Below are 20482 nucleotides of genomic sequence, written 5' to 3'. Positions count from 1 at the left end.
AAATGCATCTTTTTATGGTCTGTTTTAGCCAAAAAAAATGATATATCTTTGAAGCTACATTTTAAGCCCAAGCATTTATTCATGTTACAGAATGGTATAGCATTTTAGATATAAGATAGAAGTGTCGAATCAGTTTTTTATTATGAGTTAGATTACGTATAAGAAATACTTGAAACTCTAATTAAGCTATTTTTAATATTATCGACATAAAATAATCATAGTAATTAAAGCACAAAACACCATTGAGATGGAAATGAGGTGTTGTACTTTATAGTAAATATTTTAGTATTGGTTGAGTAAATTCATTTTCTCGTTATAAAAGGTTTTGAATTAAATGGAACAACTCGCAGGCTCTCAGCTCTACATAAGCTGAACCCAACGTAATATTGTGATTTTAAGCTTTTTCAGTATTTCTTAACTTTTTGACTCATCCTATATCTGAACACATGTGGATATACATGAAGTTCAAAAAACTTTTGTAACAGGGCATGTTCGCAAAGTGCTTAGATTAAGAACACTTCTTTGAGACTGGAAATTGGAAAACAAAACAAATATTACGTTGCACGTTTAACTAAAAGATAGAACATAATTTTCTTGTTGCATTGTGTAATTAGGCAAATTTATCTTTGATTCAGATTAAACCTCATTATTGAGAAGTTAATTACATGCTCTTGAGTTATGGCAATGAGCGTGGAATTGAAACATTCTAGAGGTAGGAAAGAGCGGAATAACAACGTTGAAATTATCCACAGAAAGATAATTTCAGAGTTACATTATCAAATCATTAAACAAATAAGATAAAATATAATTGTTATAACAGTTAATTGCTAATAAAGCTTATGAATTGAAGATAATCTACCTCGGAAATAACGCCGAATTAGGAACAGGCGAGAATTAATTATATATATATGATAGAAAATATTTGTTTATTTTATGTAAGTTATCTTCTTAACCAGTTTGATACATTTAAAATCTGGAGGATTAGAATATTTGGTGGCAGTTACCAAATTTAAAGTTATAAAGAGTTGTTTCTTGTAGATTTTAATAAACAAAACACATGAAGGAGATAACAAAAATCATTTAAGTAAAAAAAAAGAAGGAAAAGCGTTAAATATTTTTTCTCTTAGTAAGTCGTCTTTCCAAAACGTTAAAACAAATAGATTCGTTCTTTCGACTAACTTTTCCAGGAAATGTCTTTATTGAATTATGAGAACCATTATGTGCAAAATATTTAAACATGAACTGGGATGAAGTTCATTGTTAAGCGCTGTTGGACGAAATGCTTTAGATATAGCATAATTATTTCAAAAAGACAAGTTGAATTTTGATTTGCTGACAAAAGGTGGGGGGAATCAATCAGTAGCCCACACGACTACTCTTAACAGAATAACGGATTTTTAAAGTGCCAACGGCGATATATACAGGCTCGAACCTTCCAGTATGCAGCTTGGCGCGCTAACCACTATGCCGTGCCTGCCCTCTCTTGTGGGAATCTAGATTTATTCATCTTTTTTTCTCTAGTTCATATTTTTATCTGTTATTTTTCGCAACATCATAAAATTTAACTATATTATCATTAACGTTTGATTCAAACAACCTACCTACATAGATCAGAAATGAAAAACAGCCCACTAATTTATATAGGTAATTCATTATGCCGCTCTAACTAGGTATATATAAATTCATAAAACAAAAACATATAATAATTAGAATAATAATAATGATAAGTATTATAAATATATGCAATAAAAATAATATAAATGGATAGCTATAATATTTGATAGTATGAATTTCTGAAGTTATTTCTTCACATGAAGAAAATTGGTAACGTTCTCCTACTTTTTGTATAATATATGTTAAATTACTATACTGGTGCACAATCTTCTTTCTCTTTGTGATTTCATTTATGGGTTTTATTCATGAATAACTGTATGTGTTGTTTATTTTATGACGTACATCTAGTTAACATTAAAAAACCATAAAAAGTCACACAACTTATTCAACGTTAAAGTAAGCGCATAAAACATAATTCTCTAAGCATTTATGCATCAATGCAGGACAGCTTTTTTTTTTCAAATGATATTTGTCCTGTCTGTTCTATTCATTACTTCAAACCCTTTCTTGGTAAACTAAGAAGAAACTGTTAATTTTCTTTTAAATTTTCGATAAATATCATTATTACTAACAACTTCCTATTCAACGTAACCTGACTATATGCAGATCAGCAATATCATGTAAGTTATGACTTAACAAGCCATATTCTATATAACAAACTGTAAGTAAATGTACAATCATATAAATTGGTACACAGGAAAATGAATTCTATATAAATTAGAATACATCAGTTTGTTACTAATTAACAACATTTTTAGTTCTATTTTCGATAAGATCGTATGTTGTTCTGCCAGTTTACGAGACTTAGATTAATGCTGACTCAATATACTAAGGTTACAATAAAAATAAATCTTCATAAAATACAAATAATTATATAATCTATACTTATAAAAGTAAAAAAAAAGACTGTTTGTTTGTTTCTTTGGCCGCGAATTACTCCGTTGTCTTTGGAGCAATCTGAAACAAACTTGGTAGGATGATACAATGGACCACGGCATGTCCCTCTAGGCCACGCCCATATAAAAATATGTTTGTTTAGCTAATATACCCACAGTCTTGGACCAATTTGTATTCATAATTTTTTTATGCTTGGCTTGTTCTTTGAAGGTGTTTTTTTTTGTTGTTAATTATTAAATTTTTTCACTATTTGTTTATTTATTTTAGAGCAAGGCCACAGTGGGCTATTTGTTGGGTCTACTGAGGAGAATTAAACCCCAGATTCTAGCGTGTAAGGTCGTAAACTTACAGTTGACGCACCGAAGGATTAAGTTTTTTTTTTCATAAAAAATGTCAAACATTCAGATTTTTGGCAGGAAAAATGGCAACCAAAGCACAAGGTAAGACCCTTAAAGTAGCAGGTCTACATCTGAAAACACCTTCTTCTTTATATGGTCCATTCTATTTTGGGTGTTCATGAGTAGAATCACCAAGAAATCACCTTATTTTGGCCCAGGTAGGAGGAAGAACTTCAAACGTGGTCTATCAAGAATCACATAGAGTATCAACAAACAAAGGAAAGGAAAGGAATTTCTGCACTGTGAAATAAAATAGGTATGAAATAATATAGATGTGAATAAAGTAGTCGTGAAATAAGTTATGCATATAAATACAAATTCTTGGCTTAATTTAGCAGTTCAATTCCTATATTCAATCCTTACACCCCATGTTAAGGTCTCTGTGCTTTATTAATTGTGTACTTGTCAATTGTTTTTCTTAAAGACCAACTCTTTGTATTAATCATTTTTATACCATTTTTAAACAAACAGCTGTTTTGTTTTTTCTTTAATATTTCATTAGACTAAACTGTTCCAATAGATAGAAAATGGAACTAAGTTTGTGATATTTACAGCAAAAACATGAAGAAGGGGAACAACATATTTTGTGATTGAGGGATGAGGATATCAGAGCTAACTTTATATAAGAACTGATAAATCGGATTCTGTGAAGAGTTTGATAGACGACAAATATGCTGTTCATGTTGAGATCATGTCCAATCTTTGAAGAACAAACACTAATATTCAAGAAGGTGACGGGGACAAGTTTTCACAAGCATTTATCATTAAATACGGTAGTAGTTAATAGTATGGATCGACTGAAAGTTTATAGATGTTGTGTCCATTATATGGACATATATAAAAACTGAACAAATAAATAGCAAAAAAATTGAAATTTGAACAGAAAGTAAGGATTGTTGGTTATTCGTAGAATTGCTATAAGAAGTATTCAATTTTAGACTGCTTCATTTAGCTATACGAATCACAATGCCAACCAAAGTAGGAATTGGAAATCGTTTTAAAATCTATCCAACTAGTATCGCTTTACTTATTTGTATACTTTTTATTGCAGCATTTATTTTGTTTTGGATAATTCTAATAACACTCCTACGAATAACCGACGATCTGAACTTTCCGTTAAAATCTTAATTTGTTTCCTATTTATATGTATAAAAATGAAATCTGTTGTATGTTTGTCTGCTAACTCCTCACACACTATTTGTCCAATCTCCACCAGACGTGACATGTCTGTCCATTTGTCACACCAATAAGTTTGGGAATATAATAGTTAGATTAGATTTGAGGGTAGGTTGATAGAGATCGTGATGAGCAATAAAATCGAATCGGGTATACGCGATCCCCGTGCTTGGTATTGCTGGCACATAAAAATCATAATGATTAGCTGAAATTCCTCATTACGTTTGCTTGTTGTCAAGGTGACACATTGAAGCGACATCACCAAATTTTGTCCAATAGGAACCGTCGGCTACATCTGTATAATAACCCGCATGATTTAGTCGCAGCACATTTCAATTTTGAAAATGCCCAAGTTAAAGTGCGCTTCTTCAGTTTAGCAGGCTAACAAAGCTAAAACCTATGAGTCTCAAACAATTTAAAATATTGGAAGTATAATCACAGATTGTGAACACTGTATGACAAAGAAATGGTCTGGTGAAACTCCTTCAATGTGTTATTCTGGTGGTAAAGTTGTACATGCCTCCTCTTGAGGTCCCACATGAATCATTAAAATCATTGTTACAAGGAAGTAATGAATCTCTACAGTTTGTAACAAAAATTACGAAATGTAATAACAGTCTTCAAATGACTTCATTTGGCTACAAACATTTGTGAACAAGGCTATATGCCTACACTCAAAATAAAAGGCGAAGTCTAACATACTATTGGTTCATTACAACCTCTTCCCAATGAATTGCACAAATTTTTACAAATCTATTTCTTGGGAAACTCATCAGAAGGGGCTAAACTAAGAAGAAAGAATATTCAAGGAGTTGAAACAAATTTAGTTTTAGTCTCGTAAGAAATGTTATACACTCACAATCCCTACATCAAAAGCTTCAACTCAGGTTTAGAAAAACTTGCATTAAAAGATTTGAAAATTATTATTCATGCTGATAAAAAAACGAAAAAAGAGAACATGAGCGTATGGTTAAAGCTTCAGTTTGTTTATGACAATATTGATGGTTGGAGAGGAGTATGGATGAAGAGATATTCTACTTGAGCAAATGAATAGCTGACACTAATAGGGCATACGATTGTTTATAATATCCATTAGTAATTTGGAAAGGAGAAGATAGTTATCATTTCAAAGTTTGGCAAAAAAATCTTCTCACTGGAGAATTCACGATGAACAAAAAAGGTTACTGCAAAAGATTTCTATGCATACAGGTTAATTAGGAGAAACTGAAATTAGCACTATTTTGAAGGCAAGGAATCTTTTTTTTTCATCAATATGCTGTTGATATGTGTGAAAAAACTGAGTCGGAGAGATTGTTATTTGTAAGAAATAGTTGGAAGAAATTGAGGGCAGAAAATTACATTAATATAAAGAGATACTGTGAGAAAAGATGGAAATGCGAGAAATGTTGGACAGTTGGTAATTTTACCCTCAAGTTTTACAGAAGGCCCCAGATATATGTATGAACGCAAAGAAGATGCCTGTTGTTATGTTAGGAAGTATAGACACCTTGACCTGTATATAACATTTAGCTGTAATCTAAATTGGACGTAAATTACAAGAGAACTACTAAGTAACCAAAACTCTCAAAACCAGCATGATCTAATTTCACATGTCTTTAGATTAAATGTTGTGAAACTTATGGAACTATCAACAAAGCTTGGAAATTTTGTTAACACACAAAGTGACATGTACACTATTCAATGGCAAGTAAGGGGCTTCTAAATACACACATATTAATTTGGCTTCAAGAAAAACCCAAATTCACGATATCATTTCGACAAAGCTACCAAATCTTAAGGAAGATCCCATTTTGTTTGAAATTGTGAAAAAGCATATGATTGATGGTCCTTGTGGTTCATTGAACATTAATTCCCCATGTACGAAGAAAGAGGAATGTATCAAAAGTTTTCCAAAGGCTTTCCTCAACGAGACACAAACAGACATTGATAGATATCCACTTTACAGGAGAAGAAAGCCAGATGATAAAGGACATACCATTCTTTTGGAGGAAATTGAAAATAGGTGGATTCTACCTTATAACCCTTAAGTCTCTAGAATTATCAATGCTCACATCAATGTTGAATCATGCAATTCAGTTAAAAGCATAAAATATGTCAGTAAGGGTTCAGATATGACTGTGTTTGGTCTCAGTATATACAAGTACAGTTAGAAAATGGACAAATAGTATTCTTTAATGATGAAAATGTATCACAGAGAACTGAACAGCCACCTAGACCTACACTTACTGCCTTTTTGAACTATGCTGTGCTGATGAATTTACAAAACTTTATTGTATTCAAAAGTACTATCCTATTTCATAAAGAAAAACCAACAAAAAAGATGGAAAAGAAGAGCACACGTTCCAATGTGGAAGGCCACCCAGGTATCATGCATTAGGAAGGAGCCCCCAGTGGCAAATCGGTTTGTCTGTGGACTTACAACGCTAGATACCGGGTTTCGATACCCGTGTTGGACAGAGCACATATAACCCATTGTGTAGCTTTGTGCTTAACTTCAAAACAAAAAATCAAACAAATCCAGTATTGGGAAGAACTTATACAGTGTATTCAACAAATTTCCAGTGTTTTTGCTTGAGGCTGTTATTGTACACATTTCCTGGTTTTACATCCACTGAAGATTTGAAGCGAGTTAATGGTGAATTATGTAACAGTTTCAGAGCTTCCTGCCATTTAAGGAGTTTATTGGAAGATGATAATTACTGGAACAGTACACTTGAGGACGCTGCAGCCACAAATTCACAAAAAAATTTGAGAGATTTATGTAGAGTGATGTTACAAACATGGGGTATTTCAAACCTTCTTCAACTGTCGGAAAATCATAGAGAAAGTATGTCCAAAGACATATTTTACAGAATGCAAAGGGCTGCTCCAGACATAGATCTCCAGTACTCTGAAGTATTTAACGAAGCCTTAATCGTCCTTGAAGACCAAGCTATACAACTTGGTGGAAGATTACTCCAAGATTTTGGCCTACCCTCACCAGCTAGGACTGAAATAAACAACACTGCTGTGGATTACATCAGGAATATATTATACAATTTGGATGATCTTTTGAAATTTGTTACTGAATATGAAGAAAAACTGTTCAAGAATTTGCATATAAACATATCCTTATCAATGTTCAAAATGATAAAGATCGTGTAATATTCCTTGATGCTCCAGATGGAACAGGAAAAGCATTTGCCAGTAACTTGCTTCTTGTAAAACGTAAATCGTAAAAACAAATTGCTTTGGCTGTTGCATCATCGGGAATTGCAGCAACATTGATTGAGAAAGGACAGCTCATTCAGCTTTCAAGCTACCTCTTAATTTATCTCATGTTGAACAGGCTGTATGTGGTATAAAGAAAGGGACAACAAAGGCAAGGGTGCTTAAAGAATGTAAAATGATAATATGGGATGAATGCAAAATGACTCATAAATATGCATTTGAAGCTTTAGACAGAAAATTGAGAGACATCAGAAAAGAGGATGTGTTATTTTGTGATGTTATATTATTACTATCAGATGATTTTGTCATTGTATGAGGTACAAGAACTGATGCATGTATACAGTCATCTTATATATGGAGGCATGTTGAAAAGTTGACATTACATACAAACATGCGAGTGCATTTAAGTGGTGACAGTGAAGCTGGTGAATGTTCAAAACATATTTTTACTATTGTGATGGAAAGATTCCAATCAATCAAAGTACTACATTATTATTCCAAACAAGTGTGTAACTTAGTTAAGGATGCAGAAAAGCTAAACAAAAAGGTGTTCTCTAATATTTGTCAAATTATCAAAATTATGAATGGTTGTGTAAAAGAGTAATTCTTGCACCTCGGAATCATCTTGTTCATAACATCAATGATTAATTATTGTAAAAGGTTCCCGCACAGGAATTCACCTACAGATCAATTGATAGTGTTCTAGATACAAATTACCCAACTAAATCCCTAAATTCTCTTGAACCACCAGGGATGTCAGAACACATTCTGAAATTATAGACTGGTTCACCAATAATGTTATTGATGAATATTAATCCTCCAAAATTATGTAATGGCACAAGATTAGTTGCTAAGGTTTTACTGCCACATGTTATTTAAGCAACAATTACAACTGGTCAAACCAAAGGTGAAAATGTCTTCATTCCAAGAATTCCTTTGCTACCAAGTGATATTACCCCTTTGAATTTGGAAGGCTTCAGTTCCCAGTTACAATTTGTTTTGCAATGTCAATTGATAAGGCACAAGGTTAAAGTTTAAAGGATGCTGAATTTTTCCTAAAGCAGTCTTGCTTTTTCACATGGTCAACTCTATGTAGGATGTTCGAGGGTTGGATCTCTTCAAAACCTGTTTATATTGTCAGAAGAAGGAACAAGAGCCAATGTGGCATATCAAAAGCTTTAATTTAGATTGTGTAATTTTCATTTTGAAAATCAAAGGCTTGGATAAAAATCAAAATGTTATGAAAATTTAGTTTTTTAAATAAATGTTATTAAAAGAAATTTCTTTGTGTTTTTGAATACCTATTTCAAGTAATTTGAACACCTGTGCAGGGAATGGGTAATTCAGCTAGTATATTATATCATAAAGACCTGACAGCGTCTTAGCTATGCACTAGCAAATTTTCCATCCGAAAAAAGCAGGACACCTCAATATCGACGTTTTCTCTCTGAAGGCGCTTTTACGACTTCATTGGAATTCGTCTTTTATCACTTTGTGAGAAAACAGCCTCACGTTTGTCTTTCGTTGAGAAGGATTCTCTTATATTCTTTATGGAGAAATGTCTCTACTGAGCTAACTTTGACTTGTGAACAGGTCTTTTAGAGGCTTGTTTAAAATTAAAACCGGAAGTGACATCATACTAATCGGAAATTACGCCATTTATTTTGAAAATGACTTTCCTTTCAACTACTGTAACTTCCCGTTACTATCATCATATATCCTAGGACTTGAGAACAATTGCTCTCACACCAGAATATCAAACCATAGGATGAATCGCTCAAATTTATAATATGACATCCACCTACCTCATTTATATCGTTAAATTTTTGCTGTTCATCTACAAAATCAGTTATTTTACACGCAAAGCTGTTGTAAGACATAACTCTTTATATGATTCCTAGTATTTCATTACGTTCGGGTATACCACCAATATTTATAACTTCAATAGATAATTAATATGTATAAACTGAAATGTTAACATATAAATGGAAAAATGTAATGAAGAACTGACCTTAAGTGCTGAAGTAGAAAATGTTTAGCAAAGAATGTGCATTTTGAAAATATGATAATTTAGGAAAATCGTTATTTTGTTGCAATACGAATTTGAGCAAGATTCAAGTAACAAAAAGTGGCAATAAAACACCAAACAAAAGATAAATGCAGAAAACTTGTGCCTCTCAGCAAATATACGTTTTAACTGCTAGAATCTGGTGATGTATAACGTGACAATACGGTGACGTTATGCATCGTTAAATAATATTAATCATATTTTTTATTCTACATCTATAAAGTGTATTTTAAAGTGAGTGCAAATATTTCTTTTCTTAATGCTATGCTATAAAATATTTCAGTATCATTACAAGTAATATTAAGAAAAATAATCAAAATATTTCAACTTTAGAAAGCGTATTGAAACATTTTAAGTTTTATTACACTTAATACCGAAAAATCTGCATGAAAATTGCGGGGTTTATAGTTTATTGCAAAAATCTGTTACACGTGATGTGAATATTTACTGATATGGCTCTCCCTTCTCCACCAGTAATCTGCAGATATTTAGAGTCAACATGTAGATGTGTTCTTTGTATCTTTAAGGTTTAAGAATTTTGTTTAATAAAGGTTAAATGATTAAACAGAATAAACAATCGGGAATATGTTAAAAAAACTGATTCAGCTAAAAGTCAATGTTTCTTCATTTTCATGAACTTATTATAATATTCTCTCGCATCCTGGATGACATGGAGATTCTAACTCTGCATAGTTTGTGAGTTATGGATATAGCTATGTGATAAGAACAGACGCTTGTGATAAACAAAATATGTATATTTACACACACATCCTGTTTAAACACTATAATGAGGATTGTAATAAAACATCTACAATCAAGCTTAATGTGCCAACAGATTTATCATGACTTAAGAGCTTTTTTTTGGCTTCGATAGCTTAGGCGTTGTTCAGTTTAATATTTTATTTAATTTTCCTATTACGAAAAGTATTTTGCAAAATTGTTAATGCTGTATTAATAGTCTAAATGACACGTTGTGGTAATTAACGAACAATATTCAGAATAAGCATTGCCTTATCGCAGGCAAAAGAAAGTTCAGTAACTGACTGACTAAGAAAAAAGTGATAAAAAAAGCATACTCGAGAAAATGAAATGTTTCCTCGCTTTTCTATAGTCCTAAAAACTTTCTCATTTCGCAAACTTTAATGACAGTTACAAAATTTCAAATGGTTTATTTCAAAAAACCAAAACAAAATCTATAAAATCCAATGTACAATAATATTTAGAGTAATATTTAGAGTAATATTTAGAGTAATTATTAGGAGTCATGCAAATTAGGTGTGATCCCTGCATCATAATAAATGAGTGGGATAAGCCAATTTGCGGTCAGTTTAAAAGATATGTAGAAAGTTAGTAGTAGAAATAAAAGTCAGGTGGTTAGACAGAATGGTAAAGTCTCTGACTATCATCACAAAATACACAAACTGAGAGACATTCAGTGTGGGGCAATCCACTCAAATCTCTAGCCATAACTTGCGAAGAACGCTGTAACAATTGCACTCTGGCAATAAGAGACCTTTCCAGAAATCACTTAACTCAGTAACCAAAAAGAAAGAAACGCCTTGAATGGTATAAAGAGCGTAGACATCGGACTAATAAGGAATTTCGAAAAGTGATATGGATCAATGAAATGCGCTTTACCCATTTTTGCATAGGTGGGAGAAGACAGATTTGGAAAAAGCCACAAGAATCCGTCTTGTGTGGTCCCAACTGTTCAGGCGGCTGATGAGGTAGTCAAGGTATTGGTCATATTTTTCTGACATATATTTGTTCCCTTTAAACAAAAGAATGGTTTACATAGCTTCCATCAGCATCAGTTGCATCAAGTGCATCCAGAGAAGATTCAAGTACACCCTGATATGGGGACAGCTACTTCCAAGACAACAGTTCTCTCATTCACCGTGCTTAAATGACAATAGATTCAAGTACACCCTGATGGGGACAGCTACTTCCAAGACAACAGTTCTCTCATTCACCGTGCTTCAATGACAGTAGATTCAAGTACACCCTGATGGGGACAGCTACTTCCAAGACAAGAGTTCTCCCATCCACTGTGCTTAAATGACAGAAGATTCAAGTACACCCTAATGGGGACAGCTACTTCCAAGACAACAGTTCTGCCATCCACTGTGCTTAAATTACAGAAGATTCAAGTACACCCTGATGGGGACAGCTACTTCCAAGACAACAATTCTACCATGCACCGTGCCTGAATGATAGAAGATTCAAGTACACCCTGATGGAGACGGCTACTTCCAAGACAACAGTTCTCTCATTCGCTATGCTTAAATGACAGAAGATTCGAGTACACCCTGATGGAGACGGCTACTTCCAAGACAACAGTTCTCTCATTCCCTATGCTTAAATGACAGAAGATTCAAGTACACCCTGATGGAGACGGCTACTTCCAAGACAACAGTTCTCTCATTCCCTATGCTTAAATGACAGAAGATTCACGTACACCTTGATGGGGACAGCTACTTCCAAGACGACAGTTCTCCTATCCATCGTGCTTAAATGAGGCATGCATGGTTTTAGGAATGTGATAGAGACTTCAGACATCTCCTAAGGCCACGAGAATATCCGCATTTCAATCCAGTTAAACACCTGTAGGATGAGCTTGAAAGATACATTCGCCACCACGATATTTTGTTTACTTCGTTTCATAACTTGCGTACAATATTAATGAATGAATAAGGAAAAAGTCCCCAGGACTGTTTCCAACACCTTTTGGAATCTATGCTACGTCGTATCATGACTATTATTTGGCAAAAGGTGATCCTACTCAATATGAGGTCCCAGTAAAATGGCGACCCAGTGAATAATCCACTATCATTTGTGGAATGAAGTATTTTTGTTTTTAAACATTTTGATTTTGCATGCAATAATTGTTTGTTTGTCGAATTTCGTACAAAGCTACTTGAGGACTATATACAATAGTCGTACCTAATTTTGATGTAATAAACTAGTGGGAAGGCCGATAGTGAGCACCACCCACTGCCAACTCTGGAGCTAATCTTTCCGAAAAGTTTGATTGACAGTCACATTATAACGTCCCCCACAAATAAAAAGGCAAGAATGTTTGGTGACTAGTTTTGATCCCGCAACCAACAGATTGCTAGTCGAACGCTCTGACTATCAGGCATCTGATAAATATGAAACGTTCTGATAAATATTCAGATAGTATACTCTTGTAAGGAAGAATATTTTTTCTGAGCTGTCAGAACAAAATCAAATTTGATTAATTGGCACCGTTTACGTTTATAATGTAATTACATAGCTAACCTTATCTCTATATTAAGGGAGATAATTTGATAAACACGTAATTACTAGCACGTTTTCCAATTCAATACATAGTTCCATGTTTCTTTCTATGAACAGTAACATACAATAATTAGTATTGCTGGATGTTTTCTACAAATGTGTCATTTGGTATGTATAATTATTTAATTTTATTAATCCCAGCGTTAAAAATGTTACAGATAATTAAATGAAAAATATATTCAGCACCTTTAAAAGCAAACATATACCACATATCTAGAAGCACTCTTGTGTGTTGGACCCTTATTAATTATATCGGTATATTAATGTATTTGTAACTTAATCTGTCGGCCAATTATAGGTACATTTTTAACTTTTGATTGATGTGTTTCTTAATATAAAGATACAAAACGGGCTATCTGCACTCTGTCCATCAAAGAGAATTGAAACTCTGATTTTAACATTGTAAATTCGTAAGCTTACACTGATAAACCAAGAAATCGCTTCTGATGGATGATTGAAATAATTTGTATAATTTGTATGTATCTTAAAAACAATTATGATGTTATAATTGTTCACAAAATGAAAAAAAAAAGACAAATGTCGTTAAGAATGTTACTGTAACAGTTTGACAATGGTTTCATAATGTAAAGTAAATAATACACATATTTCTCCCTCGTGAATTCTCACCTAGTTGATTTTTTACGTAATGATTTAAGTTAAAATATACTTTTCCTAAGACGAAATTGAAAGGCTATGCAAAGCAGCACAATTTTTGCGAAACAAGGTTTGAAAAACTGACACAAATACACATTACTATTAAAAAGCCAAATGCGATAAAATTAGGATTACTTGTCGTTTGTTATTAAGCACAAAGCTACACAAAGGGTTGTCTGTGTTCTGCCCACCATGGGTATCGAAACCCGGTTTCTAACAGTATAACTCCGCAGACATACCACTGTGCCACTAGGGGGCTAGGATTACTTAAAAGAAGTAGGGCCACGATATGTTGACAATATGCAGTCTCTAGATGTAAAAATTAAAGAGTCAACAAAATATTTAATATTGGTAAAATTATTTGTTTTTTAGGCAGAATAGAAAGCCTTTCGGTATTTTCTAAAAATTAAAGGACAATAGAGAATGCAAGGCATTTTTAAAAATTAAAATTCGATTTGGCTCCAGGAAAATACATTTTTTTATAGATTTCTTGGCAACACAGTAAGTAAACCGTGTAAACAATTTAATACAGTGTTCTATGTCTCTTTATATGAACTGAAAGTTTTGTTTTTAGAGCAAAGCCACATTCGACTATCTGCTGTGTTCATCGCGGGGAATCAAACCCCGGATTTTTGCGTTGCAAGTCCATAGACGTATCATTGTCCCACCGGGGAACGTGAACTGAAAGAGACACAAAATTCTATTTTTGGGTGTTTTGTACAATAAATAAAATATTGATGTTCTTCTCAAATACGAGTTTCGATCCCTGTAATAATGCATATAAAATTTACTCCCAACAAAAACAAACTGTTTAATATACATATATGTTTTAGTTCTTTGCACTTGCATTATTGTATATTTTATTGATTTAAATTTTAAGTATATTTATTGTTATTGACAAGCAGAACTAAACCGTATTTACTATGCCAAGTCTTAAACAAACCATAATTTAATTATTTTATCAAACCAAGTTTCAGAAAAGACATTATGTAACCCGAATTATTTGAAATTCACATCATTAACACTAAATGTAGAAAAAATTAGAAAATTCCGCATGATTATAAGTGCCAGCCGTATTCGTCGTTCATTCTGATAAATCCATGGAACATCTTTACCTTAAGGCCTGTAAATTCATTAGCTCTAGAAAGTCTATTGACAATGAAAAGTGAATTCACTTCTAGTGCGGAGAAGCAATGCTTATATAAGTATATACAATGTTAATGCTTCCGCAAGTATATATATATATATGTATAATGTTAATGCTTCCATAAGTAATGTTGTGGCTGAATATGTTTTCTGGATAAATTAAAAATTGTCCTAAAACTGGTATGTGGATTTAATTTGTAAACATCTAATAAATCATAGACGTTTATTCATCCTATTTTATCCCCAGCTCTTGCAAATTTTGCAGGATTTTAAAGTTTATTGCAAGTTTCGGAAATACAGGCAAGTTGAGTCCAGAATATTTATACATTACGAATCTCAAACGTAAAGTGTAAATATTTTATATTCTTTAGTTCTTCAAAGATATAACTATTGAGTAATTTTTCGAATATATTTTTTTCTTTTCTTCAGACTTTGAAGAATTGTTGAGAATAAATGTTGTATTTTTGGTAGTTTACTGTTGTTGTTGTTGTTGTTTTTTATTTAGCACAAAGCTACATAATAGGCTAAGGCTATCTGTACTTTAATCACAAGGGGATTTGAACCACAGATTTTACCCCTTTCCTACTAGTGGACGTTTGCTGGCTAAGAAACTATATTTGAGATATTAACAGATGTGCCCTCTAGTGGCACAGCGGTATATCTGCCGACTTACAACGCTAGGAACCGGGTTTCGATACCCGTGGTGGGCAGAGCACAGATAGCCCTTTGTGTTTAACTACAAACAGACTTCGCAGACGTTTGTTGCGAAAATCTAATTTTTTCAAGGACTTGAAGTATTGTTAATCTAAAGAAACATTGTTTTAGAGTGCATTGTGCACTCAGCAACATGGAGAAAACTAACATGAAATATTCACAGAAGTTTGAGTGAAAATATAATAATTTCTATTTTAATCTTCAAGTTCGATCGATATTGTGTTTGGTTTTATTGGATACTTTCGTTTGTTTGTTTAAAATTAAGCACAAAGCTATACACAAACAAATAAAGCATCATCCTATCTATGTAATATCAATTCTGATACATGCCGTTCCGTCGCAAATTTATATCTGTTGTAGTTGTTACGTAATTTTCATATTCAAAACCGTTTTAATATAGCGTACTCAACCCTATAACATTGGGTTTCAGTTGTTTTTTCTTTGTCAAAGAACATTTTAGGGCTTTGATCTATAGCTTAAGGAAAAGCTTTTTTACATTTTTCCGTTTTCTTAAGGGAAGATATTAGATCCTTGAGTAGAACAGCTTAATGTATTCTTAATTCCTGCTCAATATAAACCGAAGAAAAATTTGAAAATCATTAGACGAAATACGCTCTTTACAATAGAAACACGAGAGCATACATGCTGCATTTGTTGAAGATAGAGTTCATATGTGTGTATTTGAGAGCCACAGCACCCTTCCTTTTGTGAATACACTGACTACAAGATCTGATAAGGATCCACATTTACTAGTTCATTTACTAATTCTCCGAGTCTTGCTTCTATAACGGTAAGTCTGAAGGCTTATAGCGCTAAAAACTGGATCTCGATACCCATGGTGGGCAAAGTACAGATAGCCCATCTTGTAGCTTTATACGTAACTTGAAATACATATCTATATTATTTATATGAAGTTCAATAACTGTCTAAAATACTAGAGCATATAGAACTCCAAGTTCTTCGTTTGCTTTGAACTCAAAAATAACTAATATGGGCGAACGTTATTGAAAGCTGAATATCATTTTGAACTTGATGATTCAGTAAACAAAAGGATTGTGCCAGAGCTAAGCAACAAGAGGAAACATTGGACATACAAAATGTGGACTATGTACATGTGACTACCTACTTAGAGCAAAAACTAAAAATCAACATAGCATAGCTAATAAAGTATACTTTTATTACGTTCTAGCATATAGAAATTAGAATACTTTGTTTCCACAGTTCTATATCTTTGCTGTCGACGACTGTTTCGGCAGTAAATCCAATAATATCTCACGAGTGAACTATGGAATCAACTTCTTATAGAAATTTGAAAAAAATCGTTGATAATTATTTCTCACAGAATGCATTTTGTAGTAGCTTTACCTTAGATATTCCGTCGAGGATTAAAGATAAATAAATGCACTATTCATTGGTCGTTCAGAGTTGCAGTTGTCAGTCTTGTCAGTCATGCTACAATGGTTGTACAAAACGCCTATTGCAACAAATCTTCGACGAGCATTGTCAAAACTCTACCATAATCAAATCCAGCATATACGCTTACGTGCACACGTTTTGTAATGGTCCAGTGTCATCTAATAACTTCGAATTATTCTTCTCAGCCTGTAAGGAGGAGGAGTTAAGGATAAAGGAAGCTGTTCTCTTCAAGGATCTCAAGTCTTTCTTAAACAAGACGGAAAATACAAAGAAACATTTCTGAAACTAGAGGGCTCTGCACTAAGATTTTTCTAAGCAAAAAAAGTCATTAAGATAAACGTTTCAACATTATTTAAGGGTAAATTTCATAAAAAGAACAAATAGAGAAGATTTGAAATGAGGAAGGACTGGTGGGAATAATAATGAGGCATTATGTTTTGAACTATCTTAATGAAACTTGGTAGCTTTCCTACCTACCCTGAAAACCACAATAATTACAAAAATTCTTACAAGTTTTAGGAATTCGTTTGCCAGTTCAACTACAGTCCAAGAAATACGGCTATGCCAAATCTTTATGATTCCTTAGAAAGTACTATTTTATTTCAGATATAAAACTTTTCTTTAAATAGAATTATGTTTCTGTCCAAGTTTCGGACATAAATCCTTAGTAAATGATAACAAAAGCAGGAATCTTAAATCATTCTTAACACTTTAATTGTGACGATATTTTTTATTAACGTAACTACTTCAGATTCTCATATTTTGCTTAAACTATAACTTTATAAAGTTTGTATATATTTTACCATCATAAACCTTTTTTTTTGTATCTTTTTTGCTTTATGTAATACCTGATTTTCTTAAACATGCAGTTTCCAACAAAAGAAGCTAAAACAAACCAGAGCCAAGAAACTCAGGGCATTCCGAATTTTTCTTATTTTTATGAATATATATTAAATATATGATAATATTAACGTCATTTTAATCCCGTTAAATGTTATCATTTTTAATCTCTTAAGCCTTTTATTACACAGTTTTGAAGTTTTTCTTATCTTCTAGTTGTTGAACGTATATTTAATACTTGAAACTCCGCCTTTATATATTTTTTCTAGTTAATAATTTCGTTTACTCAAAATTTCATTATGAAATTTACATATTCCATTTTAATGTGTTTTTTTAAGTCTAAACAATTATTGCTACAAATTATTTTTATCATCAAACTTTACATAGAAAACGTATTATGCAAATTACCTCAATGATAATTTCTCGTGGTTTCTAAATCATTAGAAACATTATACTTTCATCTAAACATGTTTTTTTTTGCTTTTACCTGTATTTTTATTTTACATATATATATTTAAATTAACTTTCGTTCAATCTTTCCCTGCTATGCTGTAAATTAAGTAATTTGTCACAACATCGTCATATCTCACTACTCTTCATTTATTTTGTTTTACTTATTTGTTCTACCTGATGTATAAACCTACCTTTATCTCGTTTATCGGTTTTCATCTGCACCAGCTTATTTTATACTTACTTCTCTTCCCTTGACAGAAGAAGGAATTTCACTAGTTTTACTTTCAATATCTTAATTAGATACTTAGAAATACTAAATTAATTGTAATTTACCTGTTGTGATATAGTGTATTGTATAATACAGATTTTATGTTATTTCTATAACTATTAATAAATTTATTTCTATTATTTTATTTATGGATATATAATTTACAGAAGTTAAACTAAATACAGATAAAACATAAACCACACAGTTGTTTACATTTTTTGCCTGTCGAATCAGTACGGCTGTTAGTTTGAATATTTTAAAGATCTAAATGCATATAAAAACAAGGAGCTGATAAAGTTATCTTTTATAATTTCTTCTGGTTTAAAATCCTTGATTACTTAACTCCAAAATCTGGGGTCAATCGCACAGAAACTAGTGGCTGTTTTGGTCATCAAAATGCCTGGTAAACAATATAAAAGCATTAAAACTGCCTTTCAGAAATAATTTTATATATGCGTTTTCGGACAATAAACGTTTGAGTTCTTCGGAAATTTGCCTATAGAAAATCTATTTTCAATGCTAAACTAGTCAATTTACATGAAAAAATATCCAAAAGTCATAATTACTCTAGTTTTTGATCTGTTACAAGTGTAAGGTTTGAAGGTGTGATGTCTGAATAAAATGAAAACGATGTGGATGCAGTCAGGATGGGGCTACTATGAAAGTTAACCAGAAAGAAAACTCACCCGAAGACATTAAAATCCAATCAAATGAAAAGAAGAAAAATACGATGAAGAGGGAATAATATGAATAATATGCTTTATTAATCTCATTGTAACCCCTTTCATTGTCTTGGATCATTCAGTGTTTGACAGACTTAAATATGATTAATCAGTCCTCAGCCAACAAAATTAATAAGAAAATACTTGAAGAACATTTATCTTAGTTACTATAAAGTGCGTAGATTGTTCTAGATGTCAGGCACACTTTGAAAATAACTCTTACAATGAAAATAAAGGTACAAATGAATTGCAAAAGTAGCCCTTTTTTTGGGATGGTTTTTCATTGATACAAAAACAACATTCAGGGAGTTTCAATGAGTTTTTCGAAGCAAGTGATCGAACCCTAAACTTTTGCAACAATTTTGTCAAACGATGGTCTAATGGATTTCAGTTCTTCAAAATTTTCAACATAAATTTCTCTACGATCGTCACAGGATTTTAGGGTTAAAAAGATAATACTACTACGTGCATAAGGAACTGAATTAGTAAACTGGAGATTTGCTAAACGAATATAATTGTATTTTGTACTTATGACAAAGTTAATGGAGCTATTCCCTGTCATCTCTAGTTTTATAATTGTATTTTGTACTTATGACAAAGTTAATAGAGCTATTCACTGTTATCTCTAATTTTAACTGCTGATCAAAACACAAGGCAACCAGTTAGCAACACCGTACCATCCTCATCCATACTAAGAAATTGACTGCTACTCTTATAACGCACATACAACTTAATTTGAGGAATATTTTGTGGTGTCACATGGATTGTAACCCAGCCGGCCGGCTCCGAAATCAAAAGCTCTATCACAGAGCCAACCTGCGCCCTACTACAAAGTGTCACAATTAACGGGTGTTAATTAACAAACCTTGAATTATTCACACAGTTACAGAAAATCTACAAACAGCTTTTACGAGAAAACAAGAATAACCTAGTAATATTTTTATGCACGTCTTGCCAGTAATCAAGTACGCCTAAACGTGTAATAATACAATATACTGAAAAATAACGTTTTAAATATGGTGTTCAAATTGTATAGTATATAATTTTTTAATAAAAAATGACGTAGAAACGGAAGTTTAATTAAAAAAAAAACATTTTTTTAAAATGCAAAAAAATATACTAAAAAATATATGTGATGCCCAATCTATCACTCGATTTACCAACTGTAACTAACTTATACCGGTTTCTGGGAATTCCACCCCTCATCAGTAACCATGAGCAAGGGGAAATCGAACGAATAAGACTAGGCTTTTTATAGTGGTGGGGTGTATCTTATATGTATGGTGCTTGAAATGTCTTTTATTCACATTCTCCGAAATCGATATAACTCTGTAACAAGTTGTAAATAGAATGCTCATTTGGGCTTCATCATTATTTGTTTTAGTATTTTATGCACTTTGTGTGGGCGAATAATGCTCAAAAATAGCCTCATTGTTTCATGTTCTTGAAATATCTGTATAAATATGTAATTACTGTGTGAGTAAAAGACATTTTGGCCCGGCATGGCCAGGTGGTTAAGGCAATCGACTCGCAATCTGAGGGTCGCGGGTTCGAATCCCCCTCA

This window comes from Limulus polyphemus, unplaced genomic scaffold (genome assembly GCF_000517525.1).
Source record: "Limulus polyphemus unplaced genomic scaffold, Limulus_polyphemus-2.1.2 Scaffold104, whole genome shotgun sequence".
In the NCBI taxonomy this organism is placed as follows: domain Eukaryota; kingdom Metazoa; phylum Arthropoda; class Merostomata; order Xiphosura; family Limulidae; genus Limulus; species Limulus polyphemus.
The sequence above is the reverse complement of the archived record's forward strand: the minus strand, read 5'-3'. Positions refer to the sequence as shown.